Raw genomic sequence first — 21,253 nt, 5'->3', positions numbered from 1 at the left:
ATTTTACCTTATTATTCCTTAGGTAGTCTATCTTTGAAGTAAAAAAGAAATTCTACAAAGGGAGGAAAAAAAGATTGATAAATAATTCTCAACAAGGGCCCGCCAGCTCAGCTGCGTCTTTCTCTTGTTGTCTCTCCTACGCACCCGCCCCTGCTCCTTGTCCCTTCTCCCCTTTCAACCTGCATACGCACACAGGGAGGGGAGGGGCTGCTCCTCACAAAACAGATTTAGAGAGAGGGGACTGTTTTGGCGGCCACAGGAGAGAAATACCTTGTGTGCTCGCTGGACAACACTGGCAACTTTTTTAGTGAAAGTCGTTGTCTTTTTGCCAGATTTGTCGCAAGTCGTTTCTGTGGGGGAAAAAAGTCACGAAGGAGGTCTAAAAAAATTGCTAAATCTAGCAACAACGTTGCTAAGTTGGCAACACTGTTTTCATGGCAATAGACACTGGGTGCAAGGAGGGGAGGGGCTTTGTGTGTGTGTAGAGTGAGACAGAGACAGAGGAGAGCATAGAAAGGAATTGCTGCTGAACGAATGTGTGTTTTAAATAGCGTTAAAATAATAATAAGAAAACACAATGTGTGGTGGCTGGTGTTGATTTTGTGGTGCACTGCCACAACTTAGGCTATGTGTGGGAAACACTGATATTGGAAAATGTCACTTGAACATAGATTTAAGCAGTTGTTACTGTAAATCTGATTAGTGCCAGTTATTAAGGCCATGTAGCCAACCATTCAAATCAAATTTGTGGACTTTTGTTGATAAAGCTTGGTCAGCTGGGTCATATATTACTTATGCAATTGTTTTTACTGGAAAGCCAAGTCTAACAAATCATTTTGGGGGAAACAATGCAATGAAAAGAAGTAGGCAAACAGTAATTTAACTGTGACAAGGAAACCATTTATTTTTACAGCACATCTCGCATCATATTATATGATTAGAAACAGCTGATCAGCTGTTTTCTTTATTCAGCTGCCTCTTTACCCTAAAAACACAAATATAAAAAAAGTTTAATCAACTTTATTTCAAACAAATCTAACTGAAAGATTATTTCTGTAATAACATTTTTTTAATTAAATTTACGCTTAACACTTTATTGGTATGTTTACCTTGCCAGAGTCACGGCTCTTTGCTCTCAACTTGTTGACCTGGGACTCTGCGATGTCAGCGCGCTCCTCAGCCTCCTCCAGCTCATGCTGCACCTTCCTGCACTTGGACAGATGAGTGTTGGCCTGCTCCTCCTGAAAAACCATAGAGATTTGAGATTGATATTTTTGAATCTCCTAAAATACCAAAGGTAATCGTCGATTGAAAAGAAATAAATCTGCCACATTGTCAAGATGTCAGTGTACATCTATATATTGTCCTTACCGCCTCCTCAGCCTGCCTCTTGTAGGCCTTGACTTTAAGCTGCAACTTGTCAACTAGATCCTGCAGCCTGGTAACGTTTTTCTTGTCCTCCTCAGTCTGTTGAAGTTTATTTCAAAGTAAATAAATGTTTTTTTGTAATTAGTATGTTAAATTGATTTGTGTGTTAACTATCAAAGTGACTGTACCTGATAGGTGAGCTCCTTCACCCTCCTCTCATATTTACGGACACCCTTAATGGCATCTCCTCCACGTCTCTGCTCAGCCTCAACCTCTGCCTCCAGTTCACGCACCTTCAATGAACAATGAGGCAATTAGAATACAACTTTTTTTAATTTAAAAAGTAAAGTTCAGCTCTGGAAATTATTTCTTTCATTCTTACCCTGGACTCAAGTTTCTGGAGCTGCTTCTTGCCACCTTTCATGGCCAGGTTCTCAGCCTCATCCAGGCGGTGCTGCAGGTCCTTAACAGTGACCTCCAGGTTCTTCTTCATCCTCTCCAGGTGGGAGCTGGTATCCTGCTCCTTCTTAAGCTCCTCAGCCATCATAGCAGCCTAGAAGAGACAGCATTCAATGTTGATTAGATTAATCTTAAAAAAAAAACATTAGTAAAGGAAAAGTATTAACAAATGAAATGTTAACCTACATCAGTGATGGCCTTCTTAGCCTTCTCCTCTGCATTCCTCGCTTCCTGAACAGTGTCATCCACTTCACTCTGGACCTGGACCAGGTCAGACTCAAGCTTCTTCTTGGAGTTCAGAAGGCTTGTGTTCTAAAAGGCAAACAAAGATTTAGGCACTTTAGTCATCACATTTTCATGCCTGATTTTCATGTTTTTAAAATGTCATTAGATGTTTTTGAATTATTGAAGAAATTATTGGGCTTGTTCACCTGAGAATGCAGAAGTCCAACACGCTCACTGGCATCCACCAGCTCCTGCTCAGCAGTTTTGCGACTTCTCTCCGTCTGTTCCAGAGCAGCTCTAAGTTCCTCAATTTCAGCTACCATCAGACCATTTCTGCGATCCACCATAGCAGCTTGTTCCTTAAACTCCTCCTGTGCTCTGACAGCATCATCAAGGTGCAGTTGTGCATCCTAGTAAAACAATATCAGGAAAGTATTCAAATGAATGCCACAATGTACCTGCCCTGATTCTAGTTGGTGCAACACCTTGGTGTCTAACAATACCTTCAGTTGCGCCTGCACATTCCTCAGCTGCTTCTGGGACTCAGCAGCCTGGCGATTGGCGTGGCTCAGCTGAATCTCCATCTCATTCAGGTCTCCCTCCATTTTCTTCTTGATTCTCAGGGCATCGTTCCTGCTCCTGACCTCAGAATCCAGATTACTCTGCATGGAGTCAATCACCCTCTGGCTGTTCCTCTTGATCTGCTCCATCTCCTCATCTTTCTCTGCCAGCTTCCTGTCCACCTCACCCTTAATCTGGTTGAGCTCCAGCTGGACACGCAGGATCTTAGACTCTTCGTGTTCCAGAGTTCCCTGATGATATCAAAGAATTAAATGTTGATCTCTGCCTTTAAACCTTTGTCCATGATTGGGATTTTTCTCAGAAGATGTCCATAGACATAAACGTACCTCAGCCTCCTCGAGAGCTGTCTGGATCTCAGTCTTTTCGGTCTCCACCTGCTTCTTGGACTTCTCCAGCTCATGGATGCTCTTGCCAGTCTCACCAATCTGTTCAGTCAGGTCTGAGATCTCCTCTGCAGAAAGATACATGTGTTTTATATTGTTAAGCCGTCCAATGTAAAATCTAAACGCTTTATTCCAACACATGTTGAATATAATGTAAGAAACATATGTTAAATACAACGTAACTGTTAGATAATGTAGAACTTACGTTGCAGGTTCTTGTTTTCACGCTTCATGGTCTCCAGCTGATCCAGAGATTCCTCATAAGAGTTCTTCATCTTGAACAGCTCAGTGCTGAGAGAACGAGTCTCCTTCTGTGCTCCCTCAAGCTCTGCCTGACCCTCCTCATACTTCTGTTTCCACTCTGCCAACACCTGAATAACATGATTGGTTATGTAGCCAGATGAGGAAAATAAATATCTTTCATTGTATGTATTGCTTGGCCACGCAAAGTCAACAATGCTACCTTGTCAAAGTTCCTCTGCTTCTTGTCCAGGTTGGCAGCCAGCCCATTGGCCCTCTCCACATCAATCATGAGGTCTTCCACCTCACTCTGGAGCCTCTGTTTGGTTTTCTCAAGAGAAGCACACTTGGAATTCACTGCCTCAATCTGCTCCTCAGCCTCCTGAAGACGCTGAGCCAGCTTTTTCCTTTTGAAAAGGTAAAATTTGTTTTGAACTGAAAACTATAAAGCCTTAGTAACAATACTCTGCAGCGTGAGTTCTTGTATTATGTGTTGCATTGTTAGTCTCAAGCCTTAATATTCTTAAAGTAGCAATTATTTCAAAATAACACGATTTTGAAAGGGGGTTGTTCAATTTATAATCAGCTAGTATTATTTATAGCTAGATTTTAAGATAGCTAGCTATGCTAGCTATAAAATGTTTGCCTCAAATTTGAGTCTTTGAGTTTTTTGAATTTTGCTCACTTGGTTTCCTAAAGCCCCTCAGTGCGTGGTAGCATCAGTTTTTTACTTAGTTTTCCCACTGAGCCACCTCATTTCCCTTTGGGAATTCCACGCGAGCTCACCTTGGCCTTTTGCTCCCCCAAAAACTGCCCCTAGAGATACAGCATGGGGGTGATTGTGCCATGGGCAAGAGCATTTTGGCCCTGGTGAAAAATATGTTTTAATTTAAAAATTTTGAACCCCAAAAACAAATAATCCCAATACACCCCCTTACTAAACAGGTATACTTAAACCCTCCCCCTCAATATGTCTTTTTAGCTCCTAATCGCTGTGTAAGCCTGTTTCCCTCTAGTCGCTGGGAGAAAAGAGCTCTTTTCTTAAAATAGGGCTAAAAACACCTTGTGTAAAAGATTCACAATCGTAGTTTTTTCCCCCTTTCTAATAACGCACAAAACAGATATTATGATAATTTGTAGTACCTTTTTCTGTAAAAGACGTGCCCTGGCACTTTGTCTTGATTTACGGAATTTTCATCATTCTTGGTCTTCAGTTTCGCTGATTTGGTCCAAGATGGACTTTTTTCAGATTCCCTAAAGAGAAATAAAATGGGGATCAGTGATCAATTGTATTAAAATTAGTATTTTTTTTTTTTTTACTTTTAATTCATAATAAAATGCTGTACGTATTGTGTCCCTTTGTTTAGCAACATTTCCTTTTTCGGGAGGGGCTCAATCTCATTTTGATTAATTTTTTCCTTTCTAAGCTTCTGTTTACCCCGGGGGTTGCGCTCTCCCCCCAACTCGAAACGCTGCATGCTTCTTGCAAGAGCAACCCGTGGTTCATGTGCAGAGTGGACCCTCAAATCTCAGGGTTTTGGGAAAAGGGGCTTAACGCTTTTGTTCACCCAAATTGACCCCAAAGTGGCTCCCCACCCCTAAGCCTTCCTGATCCCTCAATTTCCCCTGGGAGGTCGCTCTCTGCTTTAAACCTTGGCCAGCAGCACGCCAGCCTAAAATCTCTCCTCCATTTTCCTAAATAGGGCCCTTTTGAATTAGAGTGATGTTTCTAAATTTTTCCCCTTTTAATCAAAAAATTGAAACCGAAATGTTTTTTCAAAACCAAAATGTACGGAGCCCCTTGATTTCTTCTAAAATGAGCACCAGTGACTGTCACTCAACTTTTAAAGGAGCTGCCCCTGTTTTCAAAGTTTTTCCTTGAGAATTTAGAAAAAGTACAATAGTGCAGCAGTTTACCACACTTTTTTAAAAAAATGTTCCTGTGTAAAATTTCAAAATTTTTATTTTTTGATCTTCATAGACTGTGCTTTCATTTAAAGATCCGAGGTTTCCGGGCCCTTTTCAGACACCCTCAGTTTTCTTTGGCTCTCTAAGGGTCCATAGGAGCTTTCTTCTTTTCTCCAAAAAACCCTCAAGTAAAAATAATAGTGTTTTAATATTAACACTATTATTCAAGTAAAATCTGCTTTGCCAACCCAAGCGATTTTAAATTCATCACCATTGGCTAAACGGGGGTCTTCCTTGGCAAGTGTTGATTTTTGTCCCCTCGCCTGAGGTCACAAGAGTCTGCTGATGAGCTTCCGAAGGGTTTTTTTCCCTTGGCGCAAAATGCTCCTCCTAGGGGCCCATCTCCTCCGTCGGGTTTTCCCTAAGTTTTGAAGAAAGATTTTGTCGTTTTTTATCATTCTAATTAATTGACTATGGAAGTTATTATGCAAACCTTGTTCTCTGTGGCATGTTTCTCTTTTTCCACTTTGGCCAAGGTAAGCTCCAGGTCATCAATATCCTTCTTGAGCTCAGAGCATTCATCCTCTAGCTTTCTCTTCTTGGCAGTGAGCTCAGCATTGATTTCCTCTTCATCCTCCAGTCTCTCACTTGTCTCTTTGAGTTTGGCCTCCATCTGAATCTTACTCTTGATAAGTCCCTCACATCTCTCTTCAGCATCATTCAGATTCTCTGATTCCTTGTTAATTTTTTTTTATAAAAACAGATGTTAGAACATCAACTTTAAAAAACAGGAAAAGCACAATTTTCTGATGTGTACTTACAGATGCTACTTGCAGCTGCAGGTCGTTCTTCTCCTGCAGAAGGGACACCATCTTCTCCTCCAGTTCCTTCTTCTTGGCCAGGGCAGCGGCCAAGTCAGTTTTCATCTTATCATAGTTCTCCTTCATATTTGCCAGCTCCTTCTCAGTTTCAGCAGTCTTCAGCAGAGGCTTGATCTTGTAGTACACCTTCATCCATGGCCAATGTTTGACATTCATGAATGAGCGGATGTTGTACTGGATGGTATATATGGCTTCCCTACAGACAAGAAGTAGCTGTTGTAAACATTGTTGTTGATGTTGTTGTTGTTGATTTTTATTACCAGGATTCAGAATGAGCTGTTTTCAACATGCCTCCTCTCTGTCATCTTCACAAACTCCTTTCTCATGACATAGCCACGGGCCAAAGCCTGAGTCATGGTGACAAGAGATGACAGTTTCTCATCTCTCATCTCCTCCAGGACACCCAGCAGACCGGCCTTGAAGAACACCTGATCAAACACAAAATTAAAATGATCTTAGGATGAACTCAGTGTATATTTCACACACTGTAAATCAAAACACATTTTCACCTACCCCAAATGGTTCAGGGCTTTCAAGGTGAAGGTGTTTTAATAATGGCCACATGCAGGCTGCTCTGGCTCTATTCACTTATTCCTTGGCACCAAACTCTACAATCACTTAAGTGGTTTAGAGATATTTAGCTTTTATTATTAACATATATAATACATATAGGAATATGGCGGCGGCGGCGGTAGGTGCCGCTGGTGGAGGCTCAGGTTGCCCCCGTACAAAACCAGCAATCTACAAAACTGATAACGGGAAGGTGATAGTGGAAGATGAATTGTTAAACTTTATTGTGGTTAAAATGAAGACACTTAGCCATGATGAAATTGTTTTGTTGGCAGCAAACAATTTTTCATCTGAGTGGATTGAGGAATCGAAGCGGCTCTTGTTTGATGTGTGCCCGAATACCACGTTACGCTGTATCGGGCACAAAGGCCCGCAGAAGGACGTGAATAATATTAAGGCCTGTCTGAAGGTTCTGAATGAGTGCGGCGAAAGTATTCCGCGGTTTGTTTCACATTATCTGGATGAGCTGCCACCTGTCGGGTTTGGCAATATGGACGCCTCGGCGTTGCTTAGCCGAGTGGAGCAGCTGAGCCAAGAAGTTTCTGGCTTGAGGAGGGCTGTGGAAATGCAGACAGAATTAAGTGAGAATTTAGGGGCAATTGTTGCGAACATTGATCGTAGAGTGACAGCGGTGGAGACGCGCCGCATATCGGACTGTGACCCTAGGACTGCCGACACCACGCAAGAAGGGGTGCCGGGGCTAGCAGGCCTTGATCGACAGGAGGAGTCAACAACGAATCCCGCTGGGAATTATCGTCTAGGCTTGCACCCCGAGGTCGCCAGCACCTCACGCGGAGGGGCGAAGGTGCTGGAGGGTTCCGCTCAACAACAGGAGCTCCTGGATGTAGCAACATCGCCAAGATCACAGACCTCACAGTGGAGCGTTGTTGGGAAAGAAGGTCGCAAAAAGTCGGGGTCCCTTAAAGTATCTGTGCCACAAAAACCTCACAACAAACAAGCTCACTCAAAACGTGAACAGAGGAATGTTGGAATAATTGGAACTGGTACGGAGAGCAACATTGGAGTGGTGAAAACAAAGTTGGTGAATGTGTTTGCCACTAAGTTTTCCCCCACTTTGGATGCAGACACCCTACGTTGCTATTTATCTGGAAAATTGGAGAATGGAACAGTGACGTGTCGAAAGATCGAGTCGGCCCGCAGCAGGTACGGCTCCTTTCACATCACTGCTGAATGTAACAATGTTGCTGATATGTACGATCCAAAACTCTGGCCTGATGGGACATATGTTCGCCGCTATTATGAGGCCCGTGGCCCAAGGTTTTTAATGAGGGCCGGGGGGATAAGTTGGATGGCCATGGTACACCTGCAGCGCCACACGAGAGCCAGCTGCATAGTTGCTGCTATGTGATGAATTAACCTAGGCCATATGAACATCTGTGTCGTGTCTTATAATGCGCGTGGACTTCGTGTTGGCCACAGTGATAGTGATAAATCACGCCGTGTTGTTGTGGACAAATTGATGGAGAGATGTGACATTCTGTGTGTCCAGGAGACGTTCCTGGCAAAACAAGACCTGGAAGGACTAAACTCTATACACAGGGATTTTCATGGGGCGGGTGAATCAACAACTGATTTGTGTGCAAAAGTTGTCCGGGGGCGAATTCCAGGAGGGGTAGCCACAATGTGGAATAAAAAATATGACCAGTTGGTTAATGTTATAAGACTGGGAGTTGACTGGGCTATTGGGCTTGAGCTGTGTTGTAATGATAGGAAGATGATCATTTTGAATGTATATACGCCATTTGAGTGCATACAAAATGAGGATGAGTACCTCAGTAGGTTGGGATTTATTATGTTTTTTATACAGGACCATTCTTCTACCTGCATCTATGTTGTTGGTGACATGAATGCGGATGTAACTGATGCCAACTCCTTATTTGGTAATCATTTAACGCAGTTTTGTACAGACAGTGGACTGGTTTTATCTAGCAAGTTACTATTGCCAAATGAGAGTTATACTTATATCAGCGAGGCTTGGCACACTACTTCCTGGCTAGACCACTGTCTTTGTACACTGGATGCCCATGACTCCATTGATATGATGGAGATTGATTATGATTTGGCTACTACAGACCATATACCCTTCCTAATGGTGTTGAACACAGACAACTTACCGGTGTTGCTGCCTGTGGATAATGGCATTAATGTAGAAAAAATAAGTTGGTCAAAATTGTCAGAGAAAGATTTTAATGAATATATCAACTCATCTGATGCCTTGCTGGGTGATATCAAGGCCCCAAAAGATGCCTTATTGTGTCGGGATATGAACTGTAAGAATGTACAACACTGTGAGGATTTATGTATCCTGTATGATGCTATTGTGGGGTCTCTTAGTATCTCAAGCAGGCCTCTTTATAAATATAGGACAAAAGTGTGCAATGCTAAACCAGGTTGGAAGGATCATGTAGAGGAGCTCCATTCAGAGCTCGAAATGCTTTTAAAAAATGGGCCGAGCCCAGGCAAAAGCAGCATGGCCCCCTGTTTGAAAACAAGAATGCACTAATGCTAGATTTAAATATGCACTTCGCTATATTAAAGAAATGAAAACACTATGAGGTTTGGATTCACTGGCATGGAAGCTGCAAAAAAATAATGTTAAGGACTTCTGGAAAGAAATAAAAACTGTTAATAATGTAAAACTCTCTCCCTTCTAATATAGATGGTGTGAGGGGGTCTAATGAAATTTCACAGCTGTGGCGAAAGCAATATTATGAACTGTTAACTGTGTAAAAGTAATATGTTTGTAGTGAATAATGTAGGTTTAATGATGATGTTGCTGTCACTCCCGTTGAAGTCCATGAAGCAATACTGAAGTTAAGAGATAATAAGGCCTGTGGCCTGGATGATATTACAGCTGAACATCTTAAATTTGCCAGTAAGAAACTGTGTCCTCTGCTGGCTATGTGCTACCAGGTTTCCTTGTTCATGGAGAGTTACCTGATTCTATGCTCTCTGTTGTGCTGGTACCAGTATTAAAGATAAAGTGGGGAGCTGAACTGCTCAGATAATTACAGGCCAATAGCTCTGGCCAGTGTTATGCCCAAAAGTGCTGGAGACAGTTATATTGTGTAGACTTGAGAGGTATGTCCTGTCTATTGATAACCAATTTGGTTTTAAACGGAAGCATGGTACTGATTTCTGTATTTTTGCATTAAAGAAATTTTAGATAATAAATAGACAAAATTCCACAATGTTCTTATGCTTCATTGATGCTTCTAAGCATTTGATCGTGTTAATCATGAGAAATTATTTTTAAATTGTGTAAAAGTGGGGTCCCGGTTTTATAACTAGAATCTTGGTGTATTGGTACTCGCATCAGACTATGAGAGTAAGATGGGGGAATGTAATGTCTGTTCCCTTCCAAGTGACCAATGGTGTTCGCCAGGGAGGAATTCTGTCTCCTTTTCTGTTTAATATGTATGAATGAGTTGTCTTTGATTTTAAATGAATGTGGTACAGGCTGTAGGGTTGGTGACTTACTAATTAACCAGCTTATGTATGCAGATGATTTGGTCATCTTCAGCCCATATAGTGCTGGTCTCCAACAGCTTCTAAGGGTATGCACACAGTATGGTGTGGATTTGATATAAATACAATGCTAAAAAGAGTAAGATTATGATTATCAGAAGTGAGAGACGACAGGCAACCTTCCTGACTTCTATCTGTCTGGCTCTGCACTTATGGTGTGCACTGAGATTACATATTTTGGGCCATATTATTGCAAATACCTTTCTGATGATAAGGATATCTATAGGCAGCGTCGGAAGCTGTATGCTCAAGCGAACATGCTGGGTCGTAAGTTTAGCATGTGCTCTGTACCTGTGAAAATATCACTTTTTAGAGCGTATTGTACACCTTTGTATACGGCCTACTTGTGGTGTCGATACAAGCAAGGCAGCATTAGAAAACTTACAGTGGCTTATAATGACAGCATGAGGCTGCTGCTGAATGCTCCAAGAAACTCCAGTGCAAGCCATATGTTTGGCAGCGTTGGGGTACCTACCTGCTCTGCTGTTTTATGTAACCTGATGTATAGATTTATGTGTAGGGTGTCTGAGTCAGAAAATGACATCATCTCTGTTTTGGCGAACCCTGTACGTAGTTCTGTCAGATTCTCCTCCAGATTGTGGAACCATTGGCGAACATGTCTGTATACTAGACACTGAACATTGTGGAAGGCTTTATTTTAATTTTATTTTTGTGTATTTTGTATTTTTGTGTTTGTATATGTTCTTATTCTGATATGGATCCCCCTGGGTCTGAAATAAAGTTTATTAATATATAATTAGCTGAAAAACAAGCAAACAAACTGAACTATGCACTATAACCTCTTTGGTCATTATTCTAAAGTAAAATAAGAGAGCAAGGTGTTTACCTTTGTGTGTCCGAATTTGTACTCATCATGAGGAACATCAATTGACCCAAGCAGCTTCTCTGAAGCCTTCTTGTTGTCAATGAACTGGCCCTCGGGGATGACACTGGCATTCAGCACCTTGTACCTTTTTTTATGAGAGATAATGGTCAGTGCGATCATTTCCTTTTTAATATGCTGTATCAAAATGATATTAAAATATTTTTTAACACCTCTGCTTGAAGTCAGCATAGAGGATTCTGCTGGGGAAACCTTTTCTGCAGATTCTGATACCCTCCAGCACACCGTTACACCTGAGCTGGTGGATGACCAGGAAGTTCTCCATCAGACCTGTACAAAATATATTTCTTAATTACTTATTTGAATAAATAGTCTTAGTTCAAGAAGCACTTAATGACAAAACAAAACCACTCCTCAACAAATTTCTTGAGAATATATTCTCTATGTACCTGGAGTCTTTGACTCATTGGGAATCAGGCAGCGCACAAAGTGAGGATGGGTGCTCCTCAAGTTAGTCATCAGCTTGCCCAAGTTCTCCTGTAGATCCAAAATGGGGAGTCCCATGATATGTACCAATTGTGAGTTTGAACATAAACAGAGAGATATATACCTAAATACTGTATGTAAGATAATTTTGCAACATTACCCTAAACTGTGAAGACACAGTCTGCATAGAACCACCCTTCTTCTTGCCTCCCTTCTTGGAAGCATCTGTTCACATTTGACATGTTTTGTCAGGATGACAAATAAGTTGTACATTAACAATTGTCACAGTTACTTTAACATATACAGTATAGCCTAAACACATGTAGTAGTTTACAGCAGTTTAGAGCCCGACCACTAAAGGATTTTAAAGGCTGATACTGGTACAAATATTTGGTTATTCAAAAATCCGATATTACGATATATTGATATTGATAAATATTTAAAAAATAATAATACAGAAACACGTAACATAACAGATTTCCCTAATATTAGTTATTTGTAGTTATTTATGAGTTCCCACTAAAAAATATAATTTGTTTTGTTGTCACAACAGAACAGAGGAACATCAAAATATATTAAAGTTTTGATAAATCAAATGTATAAAAATACAAAATTAAGAAAATATTTGGCCATCATGAATGCCAATGCTGTCTAACTGATATTAGACTGAAAATATATTGGTTGGGCTCTACTGTAGTTACTATCATACCCTCAACAACAGCAGGAAAGCAGAGAGCCAGCAGTTTCACTGGAGATTTCTGGTACAGCTGACAGACGGAGTCATTCAGTGGATCCTTGTTCTTTTCCAGCCAGCCAGCGATATTGTAGTCCACGGTACCGGCGTAGTGCACCAGGGAAAAATGGGCCTCAATCTTGCCTTTCTTGGGGGGTTTAGGCTTCTCAAATGCTTTAGTTTTTCCAAGATGCTGGTCATACAGCTTGTTCTTGAAGGATGTGTCTGTGGCCTTGGGGAACATGCACTCCTCTTCAAGGATGGAGAAGATACCCATGGGCTTTAAAAAAGTGAGAAGAAGTATGTCATTAGTGATTAATTCAACTATTCAAATTAGGAACTATTGTATATAATCTCCAACTTATTACCTTTTCAATGAGCTCAATGCAGGCAGCCAAGTCCATGCCAAAGTCAATGAACTCCCAGATAATACCCTCCTTCTTGTACTCCTCTTGTTCCAGGACAAACATGGTGTGGTTGAAAAACTGTTGCAGTTTCTCATTGGTGAAGTTGATGCACAGCTGTTCCAAGGTGTTGAACTGTGAGGAGACAAATAATCAATCTGATCTCTCACAGGGCAATACGATTGATTCTGTCATGAAAAGTGGCAGCTTCTGAATTATTGGAAATGAAGCATACATCAAAGATTTCAAAACCAGCAATATCCAGGACACCAATGTAGAACTGTCTTGCTTGTTTAGTGTCCAACATCTGATTAATACGAACGACCATCCACAAGAACATCCTCTCATAGATAGCCTTGGCCAGGGCTGTCACAGAGTTCATCACCTGAAATAATAACAAGCATGTGATTTGACCTTTATGTAAAATCATTGGTATTGATTTCTGTTATTTCATCAAATCTTTTTAGTAAAGGCAGGAATCTGTGTGAGTGAGTCAGTCTGTCAGGTTTTCCATTTGAATGTGGTGACTCAAATATGCGAAAGATGTTACACACTTGTAAAAGGATTTGAGTAAGAGAAAACTCAATAAAATAGCGTACATGATGTTAATAATAATTTTTGCCGAAAATAGATATTAAATAAAAGCCAGGCACCATATTTTGTTCGGCAAATCCTTTCTTCCACCTGGCAACTGCCTCCTCAGACAAGCTAACCCAAGGTCCAGTTCTGCAACTACCTGTACCATGGATATATAATAAGAATGGCCGGTACCCTGTCACTCACATCCGCAAATGTCACTGACAGGCAGATGGGATTACTTGACATAGTAGAATGATTTTACCAAGGAGAGCAGTGTGAACGCAAGGAGTAATCACTAAACTAAACTAAAACAAAACCAGCATCCTTTACTTTTCAGCTTTTTTGTAACTGGCAATGTGTTGGCAGTGTTAGAACTAGGCCTAGTCAAAATCTTTTTTTCCAAAGTAAACTTTTTTATCACTACACACAGCACAAGTCCTGCATTCCGATGTCTACTTAAAGAAAAGACTAAGGAATTATCAGCAGAATGTACTTACATACTTACAAAATGATGCTGCATAGCGTAATGATGAATAATTTTGTGAGGAACAATCTTAATGTGCAATGTAACCAGTAACATTTCTCTGTCGGGGATATGTAACCGTACGTTTTCCTCTGAACTAGGACACTGTAGTTGAGTTGCATATTTTTAAGTTTTGTAAGTTATTTTCTGGTACAATGATTTATTATTGTAACATATCCTATAATTTTCATAGATGAACATCATAATACGTCTATAGCTGTTTGTGGCCCTTTTACTTTAGGCCCACAGGCAGTTCCCTAACTTGCCTAATGGTAAAGCTTGCTCTTGATGTTTTACCCCCTAAACCAGTGCATTTCAAAAGTGTTTCTGACCATGAGAAGCCTTGGTTTGGGTATGTGACACAACTTTGTCATGACAGGTGTATTGCCCAAGACCCAAGAAAGCGCAGTGTGAGTTTAAGTGTTTAAGTTGATTGTATGAGGGATTCTCGAGAAAGCTACAAGCACCAATACCACAGGCTAAGCAATCTGCCTGAACGGGCACCTTACTGGTGAGATAAATAATATAAAAGATCTAATAATACAAATCTAAGAGGGTCCTAGACTTATTCTACATCATGTATTAAGCATTTATTGTGTCCAACTCTTAAAGTTGCAATATATTAAACTGCCTTTGTATTGTAATTTCCAATAAATCATTTGCTACATTAATTTAGTTAAACTAACATCTGATCTGTTTTTTAAATTGTAGGATATTGATAATTCATATTTACCTGAGGTACAGTCTGTCCCTTGGTGACATACTCATTTCCAACCTTCACTCTGGGATAGCACAGAGCCTTGAGCATGTCAGCGGAGTTCAGACCAAGCAAGTAAGCGACCTTGTCAGCCTCTGAAAATAGTTCAGAGATTTCCGTCATGATATAAACTTACACCAGTTGTTATGGATTCGGTATTTTGTTGCTTTCGTTTTTGTATTTTATTCTGTTTCTGGTCTTGTATTTTGTTTTATGTCTTGAGTAGTTGTGGTAGTCTGTTCATCAGTCTTGTTTTATATTTTGCTCTGTTTCCAGTTTTGTTTTGACGGTCCTGTGTTCTGTCTTGTTGTGTTTTGTTTTACTTCCTGTCTTTTGGTTTGCCCACCCCTGTGATTGCCTGTTGTTGTTATCCTGTTTCCCAGCCCTTGTGTCACCTGCCTCATGTTACCTTGTTACCCTGTGTATTTAGTCTTTGTCTTCCCTTTGTCCTTGTTCAGATCATATTGTTTTCTGTAGTATCTCGATGTGTCAGTTTAAGTCAAGTTCAGTGCTCCCTGGATTTTCCTTTTCTTTAGATCCTGGTTTTTGGACTACTTTGTTTTTTCCATTCCCTGTTCTTGTTTTCTGAACATTCTGAAAGAAGTTTTTGCCCTCTGCATTCGGGTTTATTTTTGTTGGTGTGTACTTTGTGTACTCAAGCTCGAACTTTCTCCTGCCGACTCTCTGATTTTGGGTCCTCAAACTTCCCTCGCCCATGACACCAGTGTTATTAAGAAACTCGAGCTATTCAGTTTGAGCTGACATTCAATGCTCACCCTCTGTGCCATCAGGCTCAGCCTGCTCCTCACGCTGCTTCTGCTTGAACTTCATGTTGCCATGGTGGAGCACAGCACCAGTTAACTTGTAGATGGCCAACTTCTCTTCATGAGTGAAGCCCAGGATATCAATAGCGTTCTGAATTTAAAAAGTTGACCACACAAAGCGTTCACTTGAAATTGCATTTAAAGCAAAAATATGTTTTTAAATATTCTGAAGTGAAGATCACTCACGTCAGTGGCTTCCAGCTCAACTTTGTCATCAATGCTGGCCACAGTGATCTGACCCATGCTACACATGGGGAAGTCGTAGGGGTTGGTGGTGATGAGTGCCAAATCTGGAGATCACAAAAAGAGTGGAAATGCCAGAACATTTTTTTCATAGGAAAAGAGGTTAACCAATGTGCAACACCTATCTGCTTACCAATCAGCTCAGGTATGTGGCCGGTCATCATCTGGAAGAAGATGTGGTAGCCTCTTTCATCAGAAAGCTGGTATGTCACTCTAGACTTCTCCAGCAGATCTACAAAGATTGATCATAAATTACAGTCTGGCCAATTCTCAATCCCAGTCGTTTGTTTGTACTATGAGTTTTATTACTTACATGTCTCAATATCAGCACTTGCCAGTTTGCCAGTTGCGCCGAAATGGATTCTGATAAATTTACCCTGTTTGGAACAAAAGATTTTTAATGTCCCTCTACAATGGGAATCTCTGACAAGACCTCTATTGTGCAGAAATTGTTCCCTACTTACAAAACGAGAAGAGTTATCATTCCTAATAGTTTTGGCGTTACCATAGGCCTCCAGCAGGGGATTGGCTGCAATAATCTGATCCTCCAGTGACCCCTAAAATCCAGGTTAAGAATTACAGTCAAGAAATTACTTCATTTTTTACCCTGGAAAAATAATTGACAAAGAACTGAAATGTAATCATACAGTAACATACCTTTGAGTCGTCCTTCTTCGGTCCACCAACTGCGATTGTTGCAAAATACTGGATGACACGCTTGGTGTTCACAGTCTTTCCAGCACCAGATTCTCCACTAGGTATAGACACAAACTTATGAGAACTTGATCAACTTGAACTTGATAGACTTTTAGGAAATCAACCAAGATATTTGACTATGTTAAAAAAATTTACAAATGTAAATGTAACAAACTTACGTGATCAAGACAGACTGGTTCTCCCTATCTGATAAAGCAAAAACAAAAATAATTAACTATGTTTTACTGCAACAGAAAAGAAAAGGCAGCTTAAATTATTTAGAACATTTCAGCAACAGGGCAATTCATAATGCTTTACATAAAAACAATTAAAAAAAAAACCCGGATAAAACACAAGAATAAAAGTTACAGTGCAGACAAACACAGAAATGAGCAAGCATTTAAAGAAAGGCAACATCAAAATGAAAGGTCTTAAGGCTTGATTTAAAAGAACTGAGAGTTGCAGCAGATCTGCAGTTTTTCAGAGAGTTTGTTCCAGATATGACGAGCATAGAAACGAACGCTGCTTCCCCTTGTTTAGTCTTTACTCTGGGGACAGAAAGCAGATCTGTCCCAGATGCCCCGAGAGGTCTGGGTGGTTCGTAGTGTAGTTAAAGATCAGAAATGTATTTTGGCCCTTTAACTGTTTAGTGATTGATAAACTAGCAAAAGTATTTTGAAATCAATTCTTTGAGGCACAGGAAGCCAGTGTAAGATCTTTACTGATCAACTCTCTTGGTTTTATGGAGGACTTGAGCAGCAGTGTTCTCATTCAGCAGCAGCTGTCTGATTTATTTTTTTTCATTTCTGCTGAGCGCAGACTTTTAATCGTTCCTCTTTTGCTCCAAAAACAACCAGTTTTTCCTTCATTTAATTTAAGAAAGTTCTGGCATATCTAGTCTTTCATTTGTTCAATGCACTTAGTCAGTTTTTGTATTGGACTATAGTCCCCAGGCGATAAGGTTATATACATTTGTGTGTCATCTGCATAACAACGGTAATTTATTTGTTTGTTTTTCATAATCTGAGCCAATGGAAGCATGTAGATGTTAAACAGAAGAGGCCCCAGAAAAGAGCCTTGGGAACTCCACACGTCATATTTGTATGCTCAGATGCATAGTTGCCTATAGACACAAAGTTGTCCCTATTCTTTAAGTAGGATTCAAATTAGTTTAGCACTGAGCCAGAAAGGCCAACCCAGTTTTACAGCCAATCTAGTAATATGTCATGGTTGATCGTGTCAAATGCAGCACAAGTAGATCGAGTAATACCAAGACTGAAATTTTGCTATCTGTATTAAGGTGTATGTCATTAAAGACTTTGACAAGAGCCCTCTCCATGCTGTGGTGTGCTTGGAAACCCGACTGAATAGTATCAAAACTGTTGTTTAGTGAAAAGAAATTGTTGAGTTGTTGAAAAAAACGCTTTTTCAATGATTATACTTAAAAACGGAAGGTTTGATATTGGCCTATGGTTGCTCATTACTGACGTGTCAAGATTGTTCTTTTTTAAGAGTGGCTTGATCACTGCAGTTGTCAGGGCATGTGGGAAGATACCTGAAAGAAGAGACGTGTTCACAATCTGTAAAAGATCGGGAGCCAAACAATTCAAAACATTTTTGAAAACACCCGTTTGGGAGAAAATAAAGGCAAGGAGGTTTTCAGATCTTGTACAATGTCATCCAGGTTTTTATAGTTGATGGTATGAAATTGTGCCATATTGGAACTAGTTTTGCCTGAACACTGTGACAACACATATCCTGGACTTGATATGGAGTGACATTGATATGTTATGACTTGATATGACTGTTTGTCTAATCTTCTGAATATATAAATAAGTCATATACTCATATATTCCACATTGTTATGGTTGTAACTTACCAGTTTGCATGAACTGAAAAGCATTGTCAGAGACAGAGAAGATGTGGGGTGGAGCCTCCATACGCTTCTTGCCTCTATAGGCGGCTACACATTCAGCATCATACACTGGGAGCCACTTGTAAGGGTTCACAGTGGCACAGAACAACCCAGAGTAGGTCTGAAATTAATCACAAAGATTCAACAGTTAATTCTTTTTTTCTACAAGTATAGCCATTTGCAATAGTTCTTTTCATTAGGCAGATTGTCTTACGTAGATCATCCATGCTGCATAACGCTCTTTGAGGTTATACAGCACAGAGGCTTCATTGAGATGGGTCATCATGGCCATGTCCTCAATCTTGTCATACTTGGGAGGGTTCATTGGATAGACGTCAGCTTCTTTCACTACCCTCTCCTGGAACAGGACATTTGTCACAATGAGAACTGATCATCTTGATATTCCTAGTTCACTCTGATTATTTGATACTAACCTCCTTAGATATCAGGGTTTCGACAGTGACTTTGTCACCATCTTTCTTGAGGATTTTTGCCTTCAAGTACAGCTCCTTGACATCGGCCACGTAGCAGGCACTCTTGGCATCAAATGGTGCACTTTGAGCCTCAATTCTCTCCCTTTCTGGCTTACGAAGGTAAATGGCAGCTTTGCCATAAGTGGCCATCTCTGCGTCCGTACTCATTTTGGCGGCGTATTTCTGTTAGATAATAACAAAGTAAGTGCCATCTTGGAGTTTTTAAGTTGATGTAATCAAACGTTTGTGTTCACTGCTCATTTTTATCATGGGTTATGTGAGTATTTATTTATTGTACGGGTAATATTTATGAGGTCATGTGCATGAGAGAGGTGTGTAAGTGTGCATATTTTGTTTTATTTATTTCTAAACTGCAAACTGGATTGCTCCAACTAAGTTTAGTTGTGTAAAAATATTCAATGACATTAAAGATCTGTCTGTCTGTCTGTCTTAAACAACACTTAAAATTCTGCTGCAAAGGAAACATCTACCCTGAAACAATAGGCTTAGACTCACAAAGTCACTCAATCCTTTTCAGATTAGGTTCTTACTAAGAATAAATATTAATCCATTGTTTAGTTTTGTCAAAATTTGTAGATGAATTACTGCAGACATTCATTAAGTGAGACCTTTTGCACATGTACTAAATGCTTATAAAATTAGTTAATATTTAGAAGTTGTCCTTACCTGACCTCTCTGTCAACAGTAATCACCAATCCTTCGCAAAAGGTCCGGTAGGTGTCAAACAAGATGCACTCAAATGTTCTGAATGATGGAAAGCTTACAAGAACATAGCCGCAGGAACTCCCAGGTTTCTGTGTCACACACTGTATCCAAGTAGGCTTTATATTAAATCATTTTTTGATGACACCCCAAAAGTTAAATGTGGTTAGCATACCAAATTTGGTATCACAGATAGGCAGATATTTGTTGTGATTAAATATCCTGTTTCAGATTTCTGTGGATATGGCCAGGCCTTGATTTGATTTTTGCTTACTCAGAACTGTAATTAAAGTTTATTATAGGCTCTCGATCAACCCCTTGATTTAACCAATTAAAAAACAGTTTAAAATAGGACTGGCAAGCAATAAAAAAATCTTATTCATTACTTGCTTTGTGATTTATCTAAATGAATCTCATATCAAATTAAAAAGTTGTAATTATTAATAACTTTTGTAGATGAGAACTAGTGTGTGTCTTGATTGTGTTTTGCTGTCATTTAAGGTCACTTTTCTTTCCATTCCTTTGATCTTCTATCACACTAACACACACGCACAGTGTGCAGCATTGAGTGTAAGATCCAATGACGATTTGGCAGTCATCTGGTTGCACTCGTTGCTGATGTTTAATTTCCAGCTTGCTGTGTAAATTGAGACAGGTCCCGCTATGGTCAGTGACCTTCATAACCACACTACATTGCAACATGCCTTAGACAGTAATAGTTAAACTCTCCCTTCAAAAAAATTGCTACAGACACAGCAGCTGCCTGATAATACTGGCTCCTCTGCCTGTTTCAGAATCAGAGTCAGTTTGAATGGCCAAGTGAGTTTGAACACATACTGTACAGGGAATTTGCCTCTGGCTTTTTGTTGCTCTTAATGTACATACACAACAATACACATGGCTAAAAACAACAAAGTTGAACAAGGTAAACAAACAAACAAATTTACAGATTATATCCATATGGCACAAACCGGCTTCATGAGCCTCATTTGACAAACATCCAAATTACTTGAAATTTGCAATGTTTGGTCCACACTTCATATGGAAACACAACACAATGCATGTTTAGTTTGTATTAACTAACAGAGTGGCAGCCTTTTTTTTCAAATTATTTTATTGGTGATATAGAAAAAGACAGAACAAACATGTGCCAACAAATACCATCAAACAATGACTAGGGAAACAAAACATAGTGGTATATACCACTGTCAGACACCGCCTACCAAGAGCCTGGGTCTGACCGAGGTTTCTGCCTAAAAGGAAGTTTTTCCTCGCCACTGTCGCACTGTTGCTTGCTCTGGAGGAAACTATTAGAACTGTTGGGTCCTTGTAAATTCTGGAGTGTGGTCTAGCTGTAAAGTGTCTTGAGATAACTCTTGTTATGAATTGATACTATAAATAAAATTGAATTGAATTGAATTGAATATAGAACAGACGGTAACAAAGAGTTATGGTGGGGAGAGAAGGAAAAAACAAATTACAGAAAAAACAAAAAAAGAAACAATTAAAAATAACAATAGGTCAAATAAATAAATAAGACTTTTTGTGCTTTTAGCCATGAAACAGGAAGTAGTTACAATACATAATATCCAATTACCCCGCACTCTGCGCACTGTTCGATTATCGCGCAAATGCATGGCCATGTTGACTGTCAAGCTGGCGAGACGCTGGTCGACATGGCCGTGCATTTGGCAGGGGTGTGACGGTCCGTTCATCGCTTCTTGCAACTTTAAATAGGGTAAAAACCCCCAAAGGGATATAGTAGAACCTTTTTGTTTTTGCTCTGGTTTGTTATGATGGGTCCGAGCCTGAGGGGGCTGGGATCCTACGTAGACAAGGCAATGCGGATCCCAGTATCAGCGGTGCTGGGAACTCAATTGTAATGCAT

General features: G+C 40.1%; 1 pseudogene; it reads right to left on the bottom strand.

Moving 5' to 3' along the window:
* Positions 1-878: 878 nt before the first annotated feature.
* LOC116693519 (myosin heavy chain, fast skeletal muscle-like) lies at positions 879-19,437 on the bottom strand (annotated as a pseudogene).
* Positions 19,438-21,253: the final 1,816 nt, after the last annotated feature.

The sequence above is a fragment of the Etheostoma spectabile genome, chromosome 8, assembly GCF_008692095.1.
Source record: "Etheostoma spectabile isolate EspeVRDwgs_2016 chromosome 8, UIUC_Espe_1.0, whole genome shotgun sequence".
Taxonomy (NCBI): domain Eukaryota; kingdom Metazoa; phylum Chordata; class Actinopteri; order Perciformes; family Percidae; genus Etheostoma; species Etheostoma spectabile.
The sequence above is the reverse complement of the archived record's forward strand: the minus strand, read 5'-3'. Positions and strand labels throughout refer to the sequence as shown.